General features: G+C 39.9%; 1 protein-coding gene across 5 annotated transcripts in view; it reads right to left on the bottom strand.

Moving 5' to 3' along the window:
* LOC138145255 (CLIP-associating protein 1-like) overlaps positions 1–18,002 on the bottom strand; it is a 204,486-nt gene extending 186,484 nt beyond the window's left edge. The window contains exon 1 of one of the 5 annotated variants that reach the window (XM_069066896.1): positions 17,322–18,002. The gene's annotated coding sequence lies outside the window, so the exon portion shown is untranslated. The other 4 variants (XM_069066895.1, XM_069066893.1, XM_069066894.1 and 1 more) reach the window with 4 other exon arrangements.
* Positions 18,003–25,522: the final 7,520 nt, after the last annotated feature.

Below are 25,522 nucleotides of genomic sequence, written 5' to 3'. Positions count from 1 at the left end.
TCCCCCCCCCAAATCAAAGGCAAGGCAAGACAACAAGCATCTATTAAGTACTTGTAACTTGCTGGACACTTTGCTAAGCACTAGGGATACAAAAATGCAAGCAAAAAAAAAATAGTAAGACAATTTCTGCCCTGTTGGAGCTTACATTCTAATGAGGGAAGATAACACATAAAAGAAAGCTGAAAGGCAGGGAGAATGAGCAGAGAAGGTACCTGTACAGGGATAAAGTGGAGAAAGGAACCCAGAGAGTCCCAGAAAGAATAAAGTGAATGTGGCTAGCCTGGCACCTTCCTTAAACTGAGGTTCCAGGAAAAACTGACAGTATCAGAGGAAGGGACTTCAGGGGAAAGAGATCTTCCTGAGAGAGAAGGCTATTGGGACATGGTAGGGGATGATGTGAGAATAACATTTGAATTGTTTTATCTTTCTTGCATATATCCTAACAAACACAGCAGTCACCTCCTGTGGGAGAGAGTAATACAGGTGACAGCTCAGCAAGCAAAGATCAAACAAGGATCTCATGCTGAAGTCTAAAACATCTGCCAAAATAGGGCCTTCTAAAGATATGCAGCTTGAATGGGTTTCAGTCAGGAGGAAGGGATTACAATGCCTCCATTTCCCTTGTAAATACCTTAGTTCTGTTATATTCTTTAAAGAATGATGTGTTTATTATTCAATGAGATCTTGACCAGGTTGCATTTTTTAATTTAGTACAAATATTTACAGTGTAATAAAAAAAAAAGCACTGAATTTGAGGCCAACAAACTAAGTTCAAAGTTAGCTCTGCCACTGAGCCATCAAGACAGCCATCATAAGACCCTGAAGCCACTTAAATGAACTAGATGGCCTCTCAGGTCCCCCCACTCTAAATCTATGATGACATAAAGTGCAGAGAGGTTACCTCATCTAAATAGAAGCAATAATACTGGTTAATTCCCAGCTCACTGAACTGTTATGAGACTCAAATTAGATTAATATATGTAATATGCTTTGTAAACTTTAAAGTATTACATGGATATAAGCTATTATTACTATGTAAGACACTATCACTTCCAGTTCACTGCTGTGCAAAAAGTGTTAGATCTGAAGTGAGAAGAGCTCAGTTCAAATCCTGGCTCTGCCCTTTACAAGCTCTGTGACCACAGGCAAGTCACTTAACTTCTCTCAGTATTAGCTGTTCATCTAAGAAATGAAGGGGTGGCCGAGATGATCTCTAAGGGATCCTGTGAGCAGCTTTATGTCTGGGATCTTCAAGGAGCTGATTACAGCTTACTAGAGGAATACAAAATGAAATCTTGGGTGAGAAAGTCCATAAATGTAAACAAAGTGATATGTGAGTTGAGGAGGGGAAAACTGGAAGTGTAGGCAGGACATCAAGGGAGGCTTAGTGGGAAAGGGAGATCCTGAATTGAGCTTTAAAAAGATGACCAAAAAACAACACTAAATCTAAAAAAAAATTCTTTGATTTTTGAATTTGCTTAACTCCTGCCTAGGCTTAAAATTTAGGGTGGCTGACCCTGTCTTTCCCCTGTTTCAGAGACCTTTTAAAAACACTATTTTTAAATGACCAACAATGATTCTATAGGTCTCATGATGTTACCCACCTCCTGACAGGGAGGTGGATAAAGCCAGTAAAGGTAGAGACATGGCCAATTTAGGAATGTGTATGTGTGTAAGTGTATGTGTATGTGTGTGTGTGTACATATATATATGGGAGGGGAGGGGGAAACTGCTGATCCAAGGACAATTCCAAAGGATTTATGATGAAAAATGCTATCCACCTCCAAAGAAAGAAAGGATGGAGTCTGAATACAGGTCGAAGCAAACTTTTAACTTCATTTTTCTTGAGGTTTTTTGTCCTTTTTTTGACAACATGACTATGGAACTATGTTTTACATGACTGCACATGTATAATCTAAAATGGCTTGTCTTCAGAAGGGTAAAGGGAAGGGAGGGAGGGAAAGAACTGAAACTCAAACTTTTGAAAAACGAATATTAAAATTAATTTTACATGTAATTGAGAAAAAATAAAAACACTACTGACTTTAAAATCTGTTTCTGGCGCAAATTAAGAGTTAGTTCCTTACAATGTCAGACTAAGAAGCTAAACAAAAGGAATAAAGAGCAAGCATGAGAGATTTTCTAAAAGGTTTCCAGAACACATAACTCCCTAGACCTAGGTAAACAGAAACAGAGGGGGAATAATGTCATATGATAGCATGACAGCTGACAAGGCCATCCAACAAATCCCCAGGGAGCTAGTGGTTACACCCATTGAGGGGAAAAACCCTCTCAAATATTGAGTTCTTAATGCAAGGACAGAAGGTACACAAGGACTTAAGGGAAATAAGAGTAGAGAAAGTTACTGCTCATTTTACTGGGGGGGGGGCCCTCAATCTCTGCAAAGAAGCAAAGAAAGAAGAGTTTAAATTTTGATTTTCATTTCACAAACTCAAAATAAGTACAAACATGACCTTAGATTAGGGGTTATTGACTTTTTTTTAATGTCCTTAAGCCTTATGGCAGTCTGGTGATGCCTACAGACCTCCTCCAAATGTTTTTAAATGCAAAACAAAACAAAACCACATAGGATTACAAAGGGAACCAATTATATAACTGGTTTTCTATGTTCCTATGTAGAAATAAGTTACCAAAATGTTTTTTTAAAACAAGCTCATGCTAAAGATAAATGATGAAAAGCTCAGAATAGTTTTCTCTAGTACAAAGTTTTGCTGTTCAGTAGTTTAAGTCATATCTGACTCTTCATGATCCCATTTGGGGTTTTCTTGGCAAAGATGCTGGAGTAGTTCACCATTTCCTTCTCTAGTTCATATAATAAATGAAGAAACTGAAGCAAACATGATTAGGTGACTTCCCCTGGGTCACAGAGAACAGATCTGAACTCTGTGAAGATGAATCTCCCTGACTTCTGGTCTAGCACACTAAATACTGCACCATCTAACGTGTGTGTGTGTGTGTGTGTGTGTGTGTGTGTGTGTAAAGAATCTTATCATATATGTATATATAAGAATCTAGGAAACAAAGGCTTTAAGGACGTCCTTGGCCAGGGTTTTGCCTTGGGCGTGGCCCAATGTCAAAATGCAAGCTCCTACTCGCTAGGCTACTTAGCTGCTCACTCAACACTCTCCATGTGTATTGTCCTTTATTCCTTGCACAGGCAAGACTGGCAGTGAAGCCACAAAAGGCTGACTGAGACTGTGAAGAGTCAGAGAAGTATCTGAAACTTTCTGGTCACAGCTGTCCTTACTAAAGATAAATCATTTTTATATGGAGTCAAAGGAGTAATTAGAGATAATAGAAGAAAGGAAAAAGCAGGAATTAGGGCTCATCTGTTTTTCCATGAGTTTGCTTATTTAACTTCTCTATCTTTCTAAGGTAATATAAGCCAACATGGAGGAGGGAAAGGAAGGTTCTTAGATGAATTAATATCTGAGCAAAAACCTAAAAAAAAACAGAGTTGCTTATACTTGACCCACAATGCCCCCTTTAAAAATTAGAGGCAAATACCCTTTGAATTCCTTGACAATGTTACTAAGGAAAAATCTGCTGTGCTGCTATAGCTCAATTACGACATGAAATTGTTATTAGCAAAACTACATGTAGGCTTACATTTGGTGACTTCTGACAAAATTCTAGAGGGTGACCTAGATCAGAGCCTTCATTGTATAAATTTCACAATATAAGGAAACAAAGTCTGAAACTCAGATTACTATGTAGACTTTTCTAGAAATAGCACATTAGTGAAAAATCCACAGATTTGTTACTACCTCAGTAACATTCAAATGACTCATAGTAGTCCAACAGATAGGCATTCACTAGTGAAATGACATCTCAAACGCTTTCAGTTTTTTTCTCATTTTCACATTTAGCCTAATAAAGTACAAATGATAATAATTAAATTATTAATTAAGTCAAAAAACAGAGGATCACATAACATAGTAGACAATTTTGATTATATAAAATTTAAAAGGTTTAAAAAAAACAAAAGCAGTGCTGCCAAAATTATGTGGTAAATAGGTAACTGGGAAGAAATTTTTGCAGCAAATTTCTCTGATAAAGGTCTGATTTCTAAACTATAAAGGGAACTGATTCAAATTTATAAAAATAGGAGTTACTGTCAAATTGATGTTTTCAAAGGAAGCAGAACAAGCTACTAAGCACCATATTTTTAAAATGCTCTAACTTACTAATAATTAGAGAAACAGTAACAGAGGCAGAAGGTGAATCCAGGTCCTCTGACTCCAAACCCAGTGTTTTGGGGTTTTTTTTTTTAGTTAGATTTGTGCTTTCTGAGAAGAATTCACATTCATATAGGTACTTTGCTCAGAACAACTATGTAATGCTAGTATCATCCAAATGTAAGTAATGCTAGTATTATCCAAATTTTTTTCAACAGATGAGGAAACTGAGGCTCCAAAACATTGTATCTTTCCCACTGGCACAGTTTTAAAATTTCAGGGTCAGGATTCAAACCCTAGTCTCCTGAGTCCAGGTACAAAACTCTTTTTCTTATACCACAGTATCAACACAGATAGCTTTACTACTCTTTGAAGTACTAAGCTTTCATTCTTTACCACTGGACAAGTAGCATTATAGGAACCTCTATAAGAAAACCCAGACAGGTTTTTGAACTCCCATCTAGCAATGCAAAACTTTTCCCATTACAGCTGCTGATGATGGGGAAACCACAACTCCTGAAATGTCTGTTCCTAGACTAAGGGTGACGCTTTGATTAAAAACAAACTCGAAGACTAAGTTGTTAGGACATGTTGTTTTAATGACTTTCTAATAAAGGTAAATGTTCCCGAGTTCAAATCACCTGGGTTGGAATAAATAGACCTTAAAGGCACTTACAGAACTTGGAAGTGACTGCTAAAATTTTGTTGGTGCCTACTGAACCACACCCAAAAGAAGCAGCATCCTAGGTCTGAGGAGAGGCAAACAGTGTCCTGGTTATTACAAAGGAGATAGATGCCTCAGAGTTTAGACTTATGACATTTGACAGCTATTCCTGGAAAAATTTGAGGGCAGATTATTAAAGGGATGGGGTTTGTGAGTACTTAGAAAGGAAAATCAACAAGTAATCAGGGGTTTATTAAGGGGGGAAAAAGGCAGGTCAGACTAATCTCATTTACTCTTCTGATCAAGTTACTACACTGTTTGGAATGATAGTTTACCATAGTGGGGAAAGCACTAGCTCTATGCAGAAGTCATGGGTTTGAATCCTGACTCTTGGACTTCTGTTTCCAACACATCTGTAAAATGAGGGAGTGAGACAAGAATCCAGGGGCTTCTTCTGGCAGCAACCCAGTTACCTAAATCCTCTTGTTAGCAAACCCTACTTTGCTACTACAACTTGAAGGAGGGGGTGGGGGGAGGTATCTTCAACAGGTGTGAATCCACACTTAAAACTACAATTTGACCTCTCCACATAATTTTGGCAGCACTGCTTTTGTTTTTTTAAACCTTTTAAATTTTATGTGCTATTTCTAGAAAAGTCTACATAGTAATCTCAGTTTCAGACTTTGTTTCCTTATATTGTGAAATTTATACAATAGCTGGATACAATTAGCTCCAATCAAGTCTCAGGAAGATGGCACAGCACTTGTTAGCACACATTTCTCCCACAAACCTGGGGTCCACCTGCCACAAATACCCAAACTGCAACTGGGAAGAGTAGGAATAAACACTTAAGATTGTAGTGAGACATATACAAGGAACACACAGAGCCAAGACAACTCACACCTCTGAAATTCCCCTTATCTCCCCTATGCTGAGTCTGTTCCTCTCGGCAGGTCAGGCTAGTTCTCTTCTTGAATAGTCTGCCCAGTCCTGGTGCCAGAGGTCACATCCTGGAAGCTGCTTCAGGCTGCATCTCTCTCCACAGAGAAATGTGTGCCTGCTCCCTCCTTAGGAGTCTCAACTGTCCATCAAACTCTCCAGCTCTCAAGCCACCCAACTCCTCTGCCCTGGCAGGCTTAGCTTTTTAAAGACTTCCAGGGCATGGCCAATTCTTACCCAACTAATGGCCAGCTGATGTTTAAATTCAAAAAACTCCTGGGCAGACTAGTCTTATTAGCAAATTAATACCTACTCGATTTGCCCCTTTCTTTTTGTTGTTTGTTTTTTGGGTTGGTTTTTTTTGCTTGTTTGTTTTTTGCTTTTTGGAGGGGGGAAGGCAGGGCAATTGGGGTTAAGTGACTTGCCCAAGGTCACACAGCTAGTACATGTTAAGTGTCTGCGGCCATATTTGAACTCAGGTCCTCCTGACTCCAGGGCCTTTGCTCTATTCACTTTGCCATCTAGTCACCCCTTGCCCCTTACTTTCAAGGATAATATTACGGTGGAGGGTGGGGGGAATAAAATCTGCCCTCTTTACCCAGCTGAAATGCCAACTCAATGATACAATTTGACAAGAAAATCAAAAAAGTTTATGTGATGTGAAGTTGCATGAAGAGATACATAGTATACACACCAAAGCAACTGACAGCCCATTTCACTGCACTATGCCTAGTCAGAGCATCTGCAGGGGTTTGTCTAGATCTGGGTGCTCTGTGCCAGAAGACTAACAAGCTAGAGGGAGGTGGGAGGGTAAGGGGACTGTCGACTGACTACTTACTATCATATTATCATACCCCGCCCTACACCAGCAAGCTCATTCACAACAGCTGTCTTCAAATATCTGAAATGATTACCATGTAGAGATGAACTAAACCTGTTCTGTTTGGTCATGGGGGGCAAAATCAAGACCAGTAAGGCCAAGTCAAAGGACAAGAGATTTTAATACAAGGGAAAGCTTCCTAAAAACACATACACACAGAAATAAAAGCAGCAATAATTAATGCATACTATGCTGTATAATTATTACTACAGCAAGGAGCTGTTTCAAAAATAAGACTGAAAGAAAAATGGAAAAAATTAGAATGGCCTGGAATTAGGAAGCGCTACCTTAGGCGTTCCCTATCACTGGAGTCTTGCCTCAAAAGTAAACTGACCACTTGTCAAGATACTGTCGACAGGCCTCTCCCACTTTGGATAGGGACCAGGTCTGATGACCTCGGAGGTTCTTTTCAGCTCAGACATTCTATTATCTTACTTTTCATCCCTAGACAACCAACAACAAAAAGATAAAACGTTTAAACACATTCTCAACATAACCAGATCTAGTCACACATAAGGAGGGCAAGGGGAGGGGAGGAGAGGGAAGCATGTATTACTTCAAGTGATAATCTAGATTCGATGATACTCAATTTGAAAATTACTAAAAACTACATGATTAAAACATCACTACCCAGGGTTATTTTCAATACTAAGCTTTTTTTTTTCCCAAAAAAGAACATCAAATAAGAAAATTTCATGGTCATTAGCTTCCCCTCTACAATACACTATTTCTCCTCCAAGCTGCCTTATTTCTGTTCAGAGCACTAGCACCTTCCCAGTTACCCAAGTTCACTACCCAGCTACTATCCTTGGTTTCCTTCTCCTTTATCCCAGAAATAATAAGCTATCATGTCATAGCACTGTAGGACACAGAGCTAGAAGATGCCTTTACTATCAGCTAATCCCATTCCCTCATTTTACAGATGAGGAATTGAATCTCAGAGAGTTTGGGTGATTAGCCCAACATCCAACAAGTAGCAAGTGGCATAGCTTGGAACCTTTCCTTTCTACCTCCACTTATCTCCAATCTGTCCCCTAGTCTCCACTCACATTGCCATCACCACCTTCCTTCAGCTCTCACCTCTTGTCTTTCCACCACTGCTTCCAAAATTACTGGGTCCGACTCACTTGCTTAGTCAAAATCTTCCATTGTTGTCCTAACCACAATATGGCTTCAAACAACATTTCCAACATAATTTCCTATACCTCCCCTTCGAACAGTCTACATTCTAGCTAAGGTGCCCTAAAATTAACATGTCATCTCCCTCTCCTCTGCATAATTAGCTGAATCAGTCCTCTCTAGCTGGGATGCACTCCCTCACCTCTACCTGTCCCCTCAGAATGCTTGTCTTTCTTCACAAACAGCTCAGGTGCTACCACCTACATGGAGCCTTCCCTCATCCATATCACTTTCAGCAGTTAGTGGCCTCTGCCTATTCCAATAATCTTATGACCTCCCCTCCCTATTCACACTCTCCCAACAAGCATTTGATAAGTGAATACTATGTGTCAGGCATTGTCCTAGGTGCAGGGGCACAAAGTCAAAAATAACACAGAATAAGGGAATATAAACTCAGTGAGATTTTTTTTCTCTCTTCTCAGTCCAATGGCTTTCAAATAGGAAGTTATTAATATGTGTTGAATTGAATCTGGAATCTTAGTAAATGACTAGAAGTCATTTAAGTCCTGAAAGAGAGGGTACAAAATAATTCCACCTCTAAAAGACTTAATTTTACACAGTTTTCTCCAAGTGACCAGCTCAAGTTCTATTAATCAGGTCCTGAAAGACACCAAACATACACCAGGTCCCTACAATAATATCTGCTTTAGGGTTTTTACCTGCAGTCACCAATAACTTTAGGCCCCTAGTTTTACTCTGAAGCATCTAGGTGGCTCAGTGGATAGAGGGCTAGACCTGGAGTCAGAAAGACCTGAATTCAAATCCAGACTCAGATACTTACTAGATGTGTGACCCTGGACAAGACACTTAACTTTTGTTTGCTTTAATCTCCTGAAGAAGGAAATGGCAAACCACTCCAGTATCTTTACCAAGAAAACTCCATGGACAATATGGTCCATAGGGTCATGAAGAGTCAGACAAGACTAAACAACCACAACAGGTTCTGACTTAACCATGGTCACTCTTTTGTTATTTTCTCTACTCTGGAAAATAGAATTATTTCATTTCAGTGTAACCTTTGTTAAGTATTAACTGGGTGCAAGGTACATTCAGAGAATGGGGGGGGGCAGAGGGAGAAAAGGAAAAAAGGAGGGAAGGGAGAGAGGGAAATGGAGGACAGAGAACAAACCTATTCTCAAAGAATTATACTTCTACTACTGTATTATAAAACATAACGATCTACAAGTACAGCAACAAAGATGGTGTGTTCCCAATCTCTTTGTCCTAAACAATAACTGTGATCTTGTAACATCACTACCACACAATTACAGACAAGGAACACTACAAGTGTTTCTATAACAGTTTCTATTCCAAATCTTGACAAAAGTCAAAAAATAGAAAGGTAAATACATGATACAGGGAAAGGCTGCTGAGTTTTGAGTCAGAGGTCCTGGGTTCAAATACTGACCGGACCACTATGTCCTTGCACAAATCACTAAACTTCTTTGGGCCTGTTTCTCAACAGATGACCTCAGAGGTTCCAAACACGTCTGCAATTCAAACAACCAAGGAATGTTTGAGAGTCACTATCAATATACTTACAGTCTGAGGGATTCATAGTGCAATAGGAAGCTGCTGGATTTAGAGACAGAAGACCAGGGTTTTTGAATCCTGGTGCTGCCTATGACTAACTACTTGTGTGATTTCGGGCAAATTATTTAATGTCCCTGCACTTCAGTAATGAAGGGGTTAGACTAGATGACCTCCAAAGTCCCTTCCAGGTATAAATCTATGATCTTACAAACAGATAACACCTGACCTTCAAATCCAAATCAGTCTACTTAAAAAAAGGACCATATATGGCAATGTGACACCTGTTTTAAGAAAACTGACCTCTATATTATGGCAACCTGAATCTGCAGAAAGGAGACAGCATTAATAATGTTAAAACTAAATGTTTAAAACTAAAAATCCCTACTCTAGCCTGAAGAAAAGAGGTAATAAAATAAAGCCAGCTTCTTCCTGTTCAATCACTTTACTAGATAAACAATTATCTAAAGCTGGATACACCATCACTTTGAAAGTTCAAAAATCCAATTTGCTTAATAAGTGTATGTCTCATATGTTTTATTTGAGTCTGTTCCTTGGAAACTGAAAATGTGAATTTTTCTCAGTAATAAATTTCCTTATAAAATAAAGATCTGCTAAAAGGAAAAAATATAGCAATATTATCATGGTGGCCTGTATTGGTAACATATTCACTAATATCCAGGCTGAACCACAACTACCTAAAAATGTTCTTATGAATTCAAACACCAAGGAATCCAACTGTATTTTGATTATCATTGTCCATGACCAAATAATGGAATGAGAAGACAATAAAGAAATATGGCCAACTGGAAGGATCAGTATTTGTTTCCCTGAATTCTGGTAGACAGCGAATTAGTCTCCCAAGAGAACTTAATGAAGTCTGGTCATTTAGATCACATTAATATTATTCCTAACTGAACTAGAAGGAGTATTATATGGAAATATTCCAAAACATCTACAGTCATGGAATAAATGGCCATATAAAGTACTTTCTGTAACTCCAAGTGACCAAATTCTCAATAATAAAAATGACTTTACATCATATTGGTAATTTTGGACTTTCTAAGAGGCAGTATAGCTTGGTGATAAAGGGATGAAGCAGAAAAACCTGGGTTCAAAATACCACCTGACAAAAAAAAAATTAAAAAATGCCACCAAACACTATGTGTCATTGCGCAAATCCTTTAACTTAACCCCTCTATTTCCTTACCTGTAAAATGAGAATTGAATCCAATGATCTCTCATGTTCCTCCCAGTTCTCTATTATTGTCTGAACTTAAGGAACCAAAATCCACAGACAATAAGATGTGTACAAACTAAAGCTATCTCTAAAAAGGAGCAAAAAAGGTTTCTTTTGAATTTAGGAACCAAGGAAACACAAGCTCCATAATGTTTAACTGCAAATCACACATGCAGTTTTACCAAAATACCACGCATCCATAAAACAATTTTCTAAAGCATCTAAGAGACCCAAATGGTTACTCTTTAGTTCAAATCAGTTAGGAGCATGGCATGGAAGGGCCACTACAATCAACTCTAAGAAATGCTATGCTGCACTGCTCAAGAGCTCTCATCTCTAATTGTTCCACAAACACTTCCAATACCAAGATGGGTTATATCCACAACTGATTTGTCATTCAGTTCTCATTCAAAAATAATTCCTCAAGCATGTTCCAGCATCATGGTAAATACAATAAAGGGTATAAAAAAGACAACACACATCCCAAAATTCAATGAATTTACTATCTAGTCAGTTTGCCTTCTTTCCTCATCACACAGTGCAGAAGTTAAACAACAAACAATACAAGACAGTAATTAAGTACTAAATGCACTGATTAAGTAATAAATAGTAGGAAAATTCAGAACAATAAGCTAAAGTGGTAAGAGAAGTCTTGGGGAGGATTAATGATTTGAACTGGGCCTTAGAGCAAGGACAGGAAAAGAATAAAGAAGAGGTATGTGCTCTCTGGACAGGGGAAACAGTAGAGGCACCACCGGAACAGGAGACATTATATTGTATTTATATACTATGCATAATAATAGCAACTTTACCTGTTACCTTGGGATAACTTTGAGATAGTACAGGAAAACAAAATTAGATATAGCTGTACTCTGACAGGGAAGTTTCATCACTTATTAACTTTCAGAAATGTCTATTTTACTAAAACAAGACAAAGCTTAACAGACAGAACTTCAGAAAAGGAGCAGTTTTAATACAGGCAAACATCTTTAAAAGACTGCATTATTGTGTATAGACTGAATTCAACTGTTCTTCATTAGGAAGGGCACCAAACAATCCAAGCTCTGTCCACAATGGGACCTTGTTACCATGTCTGAGGGACAGTTTTCAATGCCTGCTAAACACATTCATAACAGTTTGCCTCTATCCATAACAGGGACACAAATTGTATAAAGAAGCTCAAGCAAGAGCTAGTCTAGCTAGTAGACAGAGCTACAAATGTTGCAATAGTGATGTAGCCTAGAAATTTAAGGTACCTTTTTAATGTATAGAATACAAAACTAAGGTGAATGCCCAAGTAACTCTACCTAAGTATCTGACAAGACCCTCTTCCGTAACTACTGATGTTAAACATATATAAAGAAATAAAAAACATATATAAAGAAACAAAGATTTGAATATTTAATTGGTCATATAAAGTCAATTTAAACATTTGTTAAGCATTATTTATACATGTAATGTCAATGACCCAAGCAGAAGAATTAGTGAAGCATCACAGACAAATCAAGATCTGCTAACTTCACAGAGATAACTCAAAATACAACATGTCACCAAGAAATATGGTGGGCTAAACTCAAACTACCTGTAGAGCAGCCCTACAGACTTTCCCCCTCTCAAATCTAAATCAAGATGACATTTCACAATGATAAATACAAAGGCAGACAACCTAAGTTTAAACAAAAACAAATAACCCTGCACATCCAATGCCAGGAACAAATCCTGAGAAGGTCAATGACAAAAAGGCTCCACATAATACCAAAATATTTACAGCTGCATTTTTTATGATAGGAAAGAGCCAGAAACAAAGTGAATGCCCATAAATCTGGCAACTGGCAAATTGTAGTACATGAATAAATGGGATATTATTATGCTGTAAGAAACAATGAATACAATGGATACAAGAAACATAAAAAGATTTAGAAGAGCACATGTAAAACGAATGCAAATCTAAATAGCAAAACCAAGAAAACAATATACATTACTGATACAACATAAATGGAAACATAAACAATCTAAATTAAATGTTGCCAAAGTAAAAAGAGGCTTGGGGGGGAGGAGGGGAATAGTTAGGGGAGGACAGAGGTGGAACACTGCATGGATCATGAGATTTTTTAACTGATTAAAATTGAGGATTTTTTTCTTCTCTTAAAAAAAATCTTTGTTCTAAGTGATGGCTCTCACGGGAAGAAGAGGAATACAGGAAAATACAGGTGACAAAAATAAAATGCATCAATTAAAATATATTATTTTACAAAAAGAAACTGTGCAAGATGAAAGCTCTAGGTTGACATTAGTTCACATTAAAAAAAATGTCAGTTTTAGCTCATTACAAGTTTACTGTGGACCTACTCTTTGCCACAGTTTGGGAGGAAGAACTGTAGAAAAGGAACAGTGGAAAAGTCAGAAAACCTGTTTCTAATATGAACTCTGCTACTTCTTGGCCATGTGATCTTAAGCAAGTCATTTAACTGCTTGGGCCTTCACTTTCATCTATGAAATGGAGATAACACATGCCATATCTACCTTGTACACCGAAGGATCATATCAGTAAATAGATGTCAAAGTACTTTGGAAAATGTAAAGCTCTACACAAAATAAGTTATTATATGCTAATCATAATGTTCATATTAATATCTTAATAGGTCTTATGTATCTCATCGAATCTTATGTGGCTAATAACGACTCACATTTCAATAGAGTCTTAAGTTTTATAAGGCACCTTCACCTTCAAGTCCTCTGAGCAAGGTAGGATGCTATTTTACCCATTTTACAGACAAGAAAACAGGCTCAAGAAGGCTGTCACTTACCTATTATCCCAGAAAATATCTGAACCAAGTTATCCTAACTCTTAGGAGCAGAGCTCCTCCCACATCCAATATGGATTTTTTAATTAGAGTAATAGAAGCATTGTGCCCAGATCACAGAAAATAATGTCATACTCTGAAGTCATTTTTGACTCTGACACCACTTTTTAAAGAAGGTCGTTTAAAAATTAAGAGCTTTCCAGAGAAAAGTTATCAAGAAGAATCACAGATTTAAAGCTGGAAGGAACCTCCGAGGTTATCAAGTCTGATACCTTCATTCGACAAATAAAGAAACTGAGGCCCTGGTGACTTGACAAAGGTCACACAGTAAATGTCAGAGGCAGAATTTGGGCCCAGGTCTTTGTGCTCCAAAACCAGAGCACTTTCCACTGTATCATTCTTCTGAGCTAAGGTGAGAATGGCTAAAGTATCCAGTCAGAAGAGGCCACAGTAGGAAAGTGATGAGAAACTTAATATATTTTAAGGACTATCATTTGGAAACAAGAATAAGTGTTTTGTGTTATACCTTCAGAGAGAAACTAAAAACAGGCAAAAATTTCAGAGAAACACTATTTGGTTCAATATAGTCTAACAATGAGGGCTGTTCAACAATGGGCATGCCTCAGGAAACAGTGAACCCCCTCTCATTAGAAGTCCTCAAGCTGAGGTAGGATGACCACCTCTCAAGGGTGTGTAGATGAAACACCTGCACTGCATGGTAGGTGGGTCTAAAATACCTCTAAGTTTCTTTCCAGCCATAGGAACACTAAGAATGGTTCATTTTCACAAGTTACCTATAAGACAGACAGACAGACAGACACACACACACACGAAATCATTTTATTCAACACTTAAAATCTGAGGGAAAAAAGAATCTTAGATCCTGTTCCTATTTTCTAGAAAATGCTTCAGTTATTTGTTTTTCAATGTTTGTTTCTTCTATTAGATTCCAAGACACAGGACTTGTTCCAGTTTAACTTTACAATCAATCTCACAATTATCACAAGAATTTTAATAAATAACTGTGAGCCCTACATTTAAATTGACTTACATGGCTTTTGTCTTTGGTGATATTAATGGCCTTTTTTCTGTGCAACTACAAACTATGAATTTAAATAATAGTTGTTCACTACAATCTCTCTGAGACCTCTTTAAGTCAAACAACTAATGAAGGTGTCATTACTGAAGATCTATTTTTTTCCCCATTTTACCACACTGAATCTTAGTGGATAAGATACTTAAGATCATCCAGTTAACTAATCTTAACTAAAAACCTAAATCTAAAATCAATGATGAAAAAAAATATAAAACCAATGATCAAATCTGACCCTTTTCAATAATGTCTTATCACTTATACATTCTTTGAAGAAATCATTTTTTACCTCCCAATGAAACCACATAGGAAAGGCATTAAAATTTGCACCAAAAAAAGCCCATCTGTTTACATTAGGTTTAATAATGGTTTCTTATTTACTGAACTATATTTTGTTGGATCTACTGATTCAATTACTAAAGCATCAAACATAAACTTCTATGGCTTCAGATTTTTACATACAACTAATCCAGAAAACTTTGATCTTAGTCCTTTATTTACACGAATAAGTTTGATTTTAGAGGTTAGTGCCAAAGACTATGATGCTAGGAGACCTGGATTCCCAGTCTCAACTCTAAAATAAATTTACTGTGTAAACTTAGCCACCTACTCTATCTGCCACTTCAATTCTAATAGGCTGATGAAGTATTTGCCCCCTCCCCACTTCAAAAGAAGGTACGACTGAGTTTATTATTAGTGAAGAAATGTAAGAGTTTTTCCTAAGAGTCCCTAAACAAGTTACTTTTACACACACACACGACTTTTTGGTCTAGAATCTATTCCACTTAGATTAGTCAACAAGAGAAAATAAACTGCAGGAACTGAGGTTTGAGAAACAGCTGCTAAAGAGACACAATCACATTCTTACAGGGATTATATATAACAGCTTACCAAATTTAGATCCTTCTTTGGAAATGTTACACATGATCAATTTTCTGTAATTTATTCAATAAATTACTATCAATTATTTTTCTTAGCTGTCACTAGAACATACTGCTATGCCTCATTTTAATGATGAAGAAATTAAGGTACAGGACAATTAAGCATGCTGTTCAGGGTCTCTCTGCCAGCCTAGACAAGAACCTGAATTGGAAATGGCCTGTGGCATCTACACATGGTAGGCACTCACAAATATTTCTTGGTGAGTCCCAAAGGATTAAAGGCTTTGCAGCTCACATCGCTACAATCCACAGACAAAAAATAAAATAAAAATTAATTTTTGAAATACTCTAATGGTTCAAAAGCCTAACAGAACAACTGCCATTTCAGTTCATTCAACTGGCCCATTGGCCCAGTTATTATTACAGAGATCATATTTTACTTATCCCTCAAATTTTTATTTTAGGGGGGAAAAGATATATATAAAAACCTATATGGCACTAAAAAAAAAAAACAATTCATCCATGTCATCGCTGCTCAGAAGAGAGAGCACAATTCAATTAGCCCCATTGTATCAAGCAAGACTATCATGTATGATCACACACCGATCTCAGACCTGTTCTGCAAATATCAAGGAATAACAAAGGCAAGTTGAGAAGGCAACAGAGGGTTTAACTCAGCAGTTCTCCAGTTTTCAGGGTTTTATTAAGATCCTATGGGGGGGAGGGAGGATAATGCGGGGCTCGAAAGACGAAAGGGGCCCATCCCAGCCGCGGGCACCGCTTTGTCTAGACCGGTTTCACAGCAACCCAGCCTCCCCGACACTTCCCTCCGCGTCGGTCTTCACATCACTTCCACCGAGTTGTATTCTCCCCTCCCCCCCACCCCATCCCCTCCTTGCGCTCATTTCAAATCGAGGAAGATCCCGACTCTCCTCCCTCCACCCAGAGGAGGCTCCTCGGGGTGGGAGGGTCTGGTGGTGTTCTTCGGCGGTGCTACGAAGGGGGGAAACACAAAGCCAGCAGCAGATCCTGCAGGATCATTCTCCGCTACCCGCCCTTCAGCATCCCTCCGCAGGCCAGCTCCGCAATCTATCGATTAACCAAACAATGCAACCTGTCTACACCCCCCCACACACACACACACACTCACTCGCTCCTTTTCCGTCTTCCACCCGCAGGGCTGGGTTCCTCCCCTCCACCCCCAAGTGCATCCCACAGCTGAGGAGGCAGCGCTTGGCAAACACGCGCACACATACCCCGGGGGTCCGCCACTAGTCGCGGAGAGGGGGGAGTGGGCTCCGCGGGGAGGGGGGGCTACTTTCAATCTCATCAGCCCCAGCGCGGCTCTTACTGCATTATTTGGCGGTGGCGACGGCGCTGCCGCTGGCTAAGCTGGTTTCTTCTCTCCTCCTCCACCCCAATGAGGCTAAGGAGCTTGGTACAGGGCAAAAAAATAAAAGGCTCAGGACGCATGCGCGGCGATGCCTGGGACCGGCGCGCCAGCCGCCCCTCCCTCTCCTTTTTCCCCTTTCCCTTACGGAAGGCCGGGTCCGACCATAGAGAGGAGCAAAACGAGGACCGCTCCTGAGCTGCCGTATTACGCATGCGCCAGACTGGCGCCTAAATCGGTTAAGTTGGTGGGTGTGGCTCCCGCCCCTTTTGCCTTCTCATCCAACTCAAACCATGACCCTCACGGGGACCCGTAGAGGAGATAGGTTTCTCTCAAAGAAGCTGAGTGATGCAAAGCGAGTAATAACAAGGACAAAGGCAAAGGCAATGCCAGGCTCGGGGGGGAGGGCAAGAGTGAGAGGACGGTGGTCACAAAAACTCCGAGAGAACAGAGGGCACAGTCAGGGAGGAAAAAGAAAGGTGGTGGAGGGAAGGTCCAAGGAAAACGAGTCCGACCGCTTACTTCCTTCCGGGCGTGGCCTCGGCTGGCGGAAGGTGCCTTTCACTTCCGGTTTTCGGAAGCGCCTTCTGTTTCCGGGTTTTAGGCAGGTGGCCCGGGGTGGGGGATGGGGGTCTCTTAAAGGGGGTTGTGGACTTGTTTAGGTGAGGAAGGAATAAGTTGTGCCCTGTCCCAGGAGGCCACCCCGCCTTCTGTATGTGATCCAGCCGCAACGGGATAAAAACCCGGATTCCTCCCTCCCCGCCAGCTTGCGTAGACAGGCTGAAAGTCCCTAACTCGTCGCCTTGTGGGGGGCCTCCATCAGATGCTCCCGTTCTAGGACCGTCTCCCGGGAGCCGGAGGAGCGACAGTCTGGGGGCCGGGGCCGGGGTCCCGGTAACGCCCCATCCCTCCCTCCGTGAGCCTCACAGCAGCCCTGTGAGGTAGGTACCTCGGCTTTCGTGACCCGTGTTTCTACAGATGAAGAAACAGGCCCAGAGAGGCGGAGTGGCCCGGCCGTGGTCACACACCCAGAAAGACGAGCTTGTGTTCCAGACCCTTGCCCCGTGCTGGGGACGGGACAGGAAAAACAGCCGCTGTCCTAAGAGAGCGGTCAGAAGGACCGTGAGCAGACAGCCATACACAGCAGGGGGCTGGGGAAAGATCAGGAAAGACTTCAGCAAGAGCCCGAGCGGGGGATTGACAAGGAAGGACTAATGCATTCTGGGCTTGGAGGACAGACGGCCTGCCTGCCGAGGAGTGTGTATGAGGAGCCTCGAGGCCCGCTGGAGGGCCTGAAGCTGGGCTGATAGGTGGTGATGTTGAGGTGCAGGCTCCTGGAACTTCCCTTGGACTCCGATTAAACTGTCTCATTTGATGGGCCCAGACCTCTAGTCTGGTTACTAACTGCTAACTACTAGCCTAGCCCTCCATTGTTCATCTCCTTCCCATCCTTGAGCCTATCAAAATATTGATTCACCCTTGAACTGGCCTAGCCCACCATCTTCTGTTTCCAGGTGGCCTCCCACCCTTAATCACTCATTGACCTCATTAACTCCTCCTGAAGACCCTCCCCAAACTCCTCCTCTAGACCACCTCAGATTCCTCCCACAACCTTCTGTATATAAGACCCCATCCTGTCTTCATGTTTGTGAGACCGCCATAGAATAGTGAGAGCGCCATAGAATGACCTAGCACAGACTTACTGTGTCCAATACAAGCGAATTTTTAATAAACTTTACTTTTCTTTGACTGAGAAGACTTGAGTGGAATTCATTCAGCAGGTATTTTGGGGTCTCCAGAGCAACCCTAACCCTCTTAGTGGGTAACTTCTTCATTTGACTCTTGAAAAGCTGATTGAAGACAAGTTGTGAAAGGTTTTGTCAAGATATCGGGAGACACTTTTCCAGAGCTAAAGCCCAGCAAGCAAACGGTGCGCTGAGCTTGGCTTAACAACAATCCTTTGTGCTCACCCTCTGGCAAATGCTGTTATGGGGTTTATTATTTTATATGATATGTGTAATGATTTGGATTTGTTGGGACTTCCCTACTAAGGAGATGCTGGCCTGAGAGTTGGGGGCTACAGCCAATGTGCTGTATCAATCACAAATCCTGACACTCTGAACAGTTCCTGTGCTTGTAACTGCTAAGTGATCTGAACCAGGTGCTGAACTCCTCCTGGAGACTCTGGTTCTGCACCTCACTGAAGGATCATGAGGCTCAACAACCTTTAAGACTTGAGACAATCACAAGGCTCAGTGATGCTAATAATTTAGAGACAGGACCCAAGAATGCCTATATTGTCTCAGAAATACCTGCACTTGTGGGCCTGCTGTGGGAACTGTTTTCTCAAGACTTAAGGATGACTGTTGGGTCCTGCCTTTTTGTGATTTTTTCATGCTTAAAAATCTTACCCTGAAACAAGAAATAAGCTCTTCTTCTCAGGAAGGTGGACTTTACTGGCAAGCAATTTACTCACTTTGAAATTAAAACTTCTGTTTTATTCCTGACTCTCCTGTTTCTAGCCTACTTTGTTTAGTTCCAGCCATCCACAGGTTAGAGGCTGGTTCCTATCTGGTCTGGTCTGGTTGACAGTTTTAAATGCCAAACTGAAGGGTTTTAATTTGATCCTAGAGATAATAGAGAGCCCTTGAGGTTTATTCATTAGGGGAGTAACAATGGTCAGACATGCACTTAAGGAAAATCACCTTTATGGACAACTCTGCAGAAGATGGGTTGGAATGGGGAAGGAAGAGGTGATGAGAGCTTGAAAAATGAGAGTATCCATGTTGTAGAAAGGAACATGTGGTAGAGATCTTTCCATGGTAGAAATCATGAGATTTGGCAACTGATTGGCTATTTAGGTTGATTAAGAGTAAGGAATTAATGATGACTCCAAGATTCTAACCTGAGTAATTTGAAGGATGTTGGCACACTCCACAGAAATACCAAAGCAAAAGTTGATTTAGGGAAAAAGATAATAAGTTCTGTTTTGGACATGTTGAGTTTGAAATAGGACATACTGTTCAAAATGTCTTAACCAGACAGTTATTGAAGTAGGACTCAAGTTCAAGAGCCTAGGGCTTAACCAAAAGTCATCTACATAGAAATGATCATTAAATCCATGAGAGTTGATGAGATCATGAAATGAGAGCAGAGAAAGGGCCCATTGTAAAGCTTTGGATACACCCACAATTAGTAGGCTTGATATGAATAACAGTCCTGGGGAGGAGAGTGAGGACTAGTTTGGCAAGTAGGAAGAAAACCAAGAGATTGCAGAATTGTGAATACTCAGAAGGAGGAGAATATCTAGGAAGAAAAGAGTCATCAACATCAATGCTCCGTAAATCAAGAATGATGAGAACTTAGCAAATAAGAAATCCTTGGTAATTTTGAAGAACTCATTTGAAATTGAATAATGAGGCTGAAAACCAGATTGCAAGGGGTTGAGAACTGGGTGAAAGCAGAGGAAATGAAGACCTTCAGAATAGATAGCTTTCTAGAGGCGTTTATTTACGAAACTGAGGAATACTATGGCAAATAGCTTAAGAGCGTGATAGGATCAAATCAGGGATTTTTAATGATGAGGTAGACCTGGCTATGTTTGTAGATAGCAAGGAAAGAATCGGTTAACGGGAAAAGAATAAAGATTAGAGAGAGAGAGAGAAATGATAGTAGGGTTGCCCTTGGTTGGAGAAGGATCACTTCTCTGTCTGAGGCTGAAGTAAAAAAGGAATTTGGAATGCTCTCAAGGGGTATTGAGATGTAGTGAAGGAGAGAAGAAGGAACTTAGGGTGAATTGTCACTAAGTCAAGAACAACAAACAACATACCAAGATCCTTAGCTAATGGTAACAGGAGATGATGTGGAAGGTTTTAGAAAAGAAGTTTTGGAATAGGCTCATTGAGGAATGAGATAGAAAATCTATATAGAAAGGAGTAAAAATATGGCTTTGAAAACAGTGAGTGCTCAGTTAAGCTTAGATAACATAAATTTGTAGTGACCCAGTCAGCATGGTTATATCACTTCTACTTCTCTTCAGTAGTACTTGAGTGGGGACATAGGAGGCAGATGGTGGGAATAATCCATAATTGCCCTTGGCAATACATGAGACAGGAGTGAAAGGGATTTGACAGTTAGTTAACTATAGGTGGAAATTGCAGAGGGAGCATAATGAAACCAGAGCAGAGATGATACAGCAGCAAGCAACCTAGCATACCCAAGATGCCTGCTAGTACAGGTTCTTAAATCTGCTTTTCTAAAAAGCAACTCTGGCAACTAGTTGGCACAGTGAGTAAAGCGCCGGCCCCAGAGTCAGGAGGACCTGAGTTCGGTTCTGGCCTCAGATACTTAACATCCACACAAAAAAAAACTAGTCATGTAACCTTGGGCAAGTTACCTAACCCCAATTGCCCTCCAAAAAGGCAAAAAAAAAGAAAAGCAACTCAAAATGGGTTAACAATCTTACTTTAATCAAACATATATCATTTATCTAGTTCAGGGGAAAAAGTCAACACCCTGAACTTCAGACAATACAAACAAGTTACAAGCAGACAGAGAAACGGATCAGCAGACAGGCTTCCAACTGTCTGACCATAACATCCATACCTAGCCAGTTACCAGAGAGGGAAGCACCAACATCTGGGTTTTCAAAGCCAGGGTGGGGGTTCAACATCTGCCCAGAGTCTCATCTGGTCAAATATAACTCTTCTCAAAGTGAGCCCCAGAGCAAAACCTCACATCAGGGTATATATAGCCTTCTTCTGGGTCAGAGATCATCACAACCCTCGTGACCCACTGCCCAATCACAAATTAACAAGGTGTGGGCATTCCTGAAAAACAAGCCTACAGCCACAGGCTCCATGTGACCACATTCAGCTTGTTAGGAGGCAGAGTATATTTTCAAACCTGGGAAAGTGTCTTTCTCAAGTGTCACTTAAGCCTATCAAAGGGCCAAGGGGCAGGGAAGATCTTCAGATTCCCATTCCCATAACAGATGATAGGCTAGAAAAGGAGAGGGGAGGGGGGATTGATGGTCACAGTGAGGACAAAGAATAGATAGATTTATGAGGTGTAAGGTATAAGGAGAAATGGAATGATAGTTTATGATAAGGTAAAGGAATTTCAGAACAATGCTTCTTGAGGAATAAAGGTTTGATATGACAGCTAAAATAGTGCAGTGAATAGAATGCTGGACCTAGAGTCAAGAAAACCTGAGTTCAAGGGGCCGCTAGGTGGTACAGTGAATAGAGCACTGACCCTGGAGTCAGGAGGACTTAAGTTCAAATCTGACCTCAGACACTTAAAACTTACTAGCCCTGTGACCTTGGGCAAGTCACTTAAACCCAATTGCCCTGCCTTCCCCCCTCCAAAAAGGAAAAAAAAGAAAACCTGAGTTCAAATCTAGCCTCAGACACTTGGTAGTCAAGTTACTTAACCTCAGCTTCCTCAACTATAAAAATGGGGGTCATAACAGTACCTACCTTTCAAGGTTGTTGTGAGGATCAAATAATATATTTTTAAAGCACCTAGTACATAGCTGGTCCTTAATAAATGCATGTCCTTATCTTCCCTTAGAAGACATCTAGTCCCACTCCCTTATGTTGTACATTAAGAAACTGGGCCCCAGAGAGGTTGTGACTTACCTGAGGTCACACAGGTAGCAAGTAGCCTAGAAGTGATCTGAATTCAGGTTCTCTGACTCCAAATCCAGTGTTTACAAGGTTTATGTAGGAAACAGTCACTTCCTTTAGGTTTTGTCATGGCATCATAGAATTTGGAGCTGATAGAGATCTTAAAGATCATCCCATATAATTGGAAATAAAACACCTAAGTACATATAGAACAGAATAATATATGGTAAGTAGTATTGATAAATAGCAATCGGGGCAGCTAGGTGGCACAGTGAATAGAGCACCGGCCCTGGAGTCAGGAGGACCTGAGTTCAAATACGTCCTCAGACACTTAACACAAAAAAAACTAGCTATGTGACCTTGGGCAAGTCACTTAACCCCAATTGCCCTACCTTACCCCCTCCAAAAAAAAATATAGCAGTCAATAAAACTAATTCAAATAGAACAATAAAACACATCCACCCCTCATTGAAGAATAATAGAAACATTGTACAAAACAAGCAGAGTTAGAATCACTTGCTATATTCTACTCCAATGAGTCCCATTTCTGAAGTATTGTGTTCAACTCTAGGAACTATAGTTTAGGAATCACATTGAAAACTATGGAGTATGTCATGGAAAGAACAAGCAGAATGCTTTGGAGATTTTAAACCATGCCACACACAAACCAGTTGAATGAACTGGAGTTCTTGAACATGTAGAAGAGATTTAGTGGAGGCAAAGGGAAGAGCTATCATGAAAAAAGAATCTTCTTCTGCTTGGTCTGAAGGACAAAATTGGAAGCAATGGACAGATGTTTCAGAGGCAGATTTCAGTAAATATAAGTTGTCAGTAAGCATTTATATAAGTGCCTACTATGTGCCAGACACCATTCTAAGCAGGGAATACAGAGAAAAAGAAAAAACAAGTCCCTGCTCTCAAGAAATCCACAGTCTAATGGGGGAGATAGCTTACAAACAACTATGGACAAACAAGACATATTGATAAATTGGAAATAATTTCAGTGGGAAGGCACTAAGATTAAGGAAGCCTGGGCAAGTCACTTAACCCTGTTTGTCTCAATTTCCTCATCTGTAAAATGAGCTGGAGAAGGAAACAGCAAATCACTGCAGTATCTTTGCCAAGAATACCCCAAAATGGGGTCACGAAGAGTCAATCACCACCACAATAACACATCTGAAATAATTACTGCCCTACCTGCTCTTTAGGAGCTCACAATCTAAACAGTGCAGACAAGATAAAGGAGGGCGAAAACACTCAAGTGTTTAAGTATTTAAGAAATTAAAGGGAAACAAAACTCTATTCATACAAGATGGCAAAATTTGACAAGTTTTATTCCTTTTGAGCCATGTTTGAATTTCTCCTATCAAAGAGAGAAAAATTGGGAATAAGTGATGAAAGGGGAATCAGGGCAGGCACTACATTTATCTCTGTTGTTTATGTTTCTATATTCATTACTATTATGTTTTAGAATATAAGCCCTTACTTACTGCATTGTATCCCATACTTTTACAATCCATCAATCACCAGTGAGCTTACTGAGACACACTTGAGAAGACTATTCCATCTAGCCATCCATAGCTCCCCAATCCACAACTCCCTCCTCTAGCTGTTATGTGTCTATACACTTACATACATGTGTATATATGTATATGTACATACATACATGTGCATTAATTACATACCAGTACCCTTCCTCTTGACAAATCCACCCCTCATAATAACATAATCTTCAAATTAATCTACTCTAAACATCCATTTGAGGCAAATCGAAATATCTTGATATGATTGAGAAAAAGTCCCCAAGGTAGGGTAAATGTCTGTCTGAATTGCCTTGTACCATGCCTAGCCTAGTCAGAGACACCAATGGACATTTAATAAATAGTTTCTTGATGATCATGAAGCAATAAATTTTTCTGACCCCACCCTCTCTAAGTATGCACCACTCCTAATGCCCTCTCTACCCAATACCCCAGAGTAAGCATTTATTACTCTGCTTGAATGTAATGGTAATATGTTAACATTTTTCCCCTTCTATTTCATTGTGTTTCTCTTCAATATTTATCCTCTTGTCTGACATCATTTAGGTCTACCTGCATCACTTTTGTCTTTTCTTTTCACGTACTCTTTTGCAGAAGACTTAGTTTATATTCCCTATGTGACATTCAATTTCCTATGTCCATGCCTTTAAACAGGTCATTTCCCCTTTTCCCCCCACTCCTCATGCCTGGAATGATCTCTTCACCTATGATTCTTGGAACCCCTAGCACCCTTCAAATTTCATCTTAAGTGCCAACATACCCCTAAGTTAGATTTCTTCCCAATTCCCCCAAATTTTCATCTTCCTTTTGTGTATCGTCTTCCCCTGTTAGTTTATAAGCTCCTTGAAAGTAGGTACTAGGTTTCTAGTGCTTAATAAATGTTTATTGAATTGACTTGAACTTCCACAAGAGACCTCTCTAATTCTCCCAGTTGTTTAGTGCTCCCTACTTCTGTCTAAATTGTTTTGTGTTGTCCTGTACTTTATATTTATTTGCCTGTGTACATATTTCTTGCCATTAATATGTTTCTTGAGTGCAAGGGCTTTTTTTGTCTTTGTATCTCTAGTACTTAGCATAATGCTTGGAACTTGAAAGGCTCTTAATAAATGCTTATTGATTTAAATTAAATACCTGGTCTAAGTCTTTCCTGTTTTTTGTTTTCTTTGGTGTCATTTCTATTTCCCCATGCACTTCACCTACAACTGTAATGTTAAAGTCCAAATGGGGAAATCCCCAGTTGTTAATGCAGAAAGGCATTTGTTATAGAAAACATTTATAAAATTTAGAAAATGGTGAGCATCCCTATTGAGAACTATTCTTTAATCCATTTCCCATTTTTTTTGTGTGCCAGCAGCTTGTGCTCAGAGGGGATTTGTTTTAACTGTATTCCATATCTTCTAATTTTTTCTCTTATTTTTATCTTTTCTCTCACAAGTCCATAAATAGCTAATTAAATCTGGCTACATTTGCACTGAAGTCAATGAGTATTAAAATATGTGTTGTGATTCCAGAGGACCAGTGATGAAGCATGGTACCTATATCCTGACAGAAA

The sequence above is a fragment of the Petaurus breviceps genome, unplaced genomic scaffold, assembly GCF_028583685.1.
Source record: "Petaurus breviceps papuanus isolate PSGF00001 unplaced genomic scaffold, PetGlider_PUasm1.0 90731, whole genome shotgun sequence".
Taxonomy (NCBI): domain Eukaryota; kingdom Metazoa; phylum Chordata; class Mammalia; order Diprotodontia; family Petauridae; genus Petaurus; species Petaurus breviceps.
Note: the sequence above shows the minus strand (reverse complement) of the source record. Positions and strands in the feature narration are given on the sequence as shown.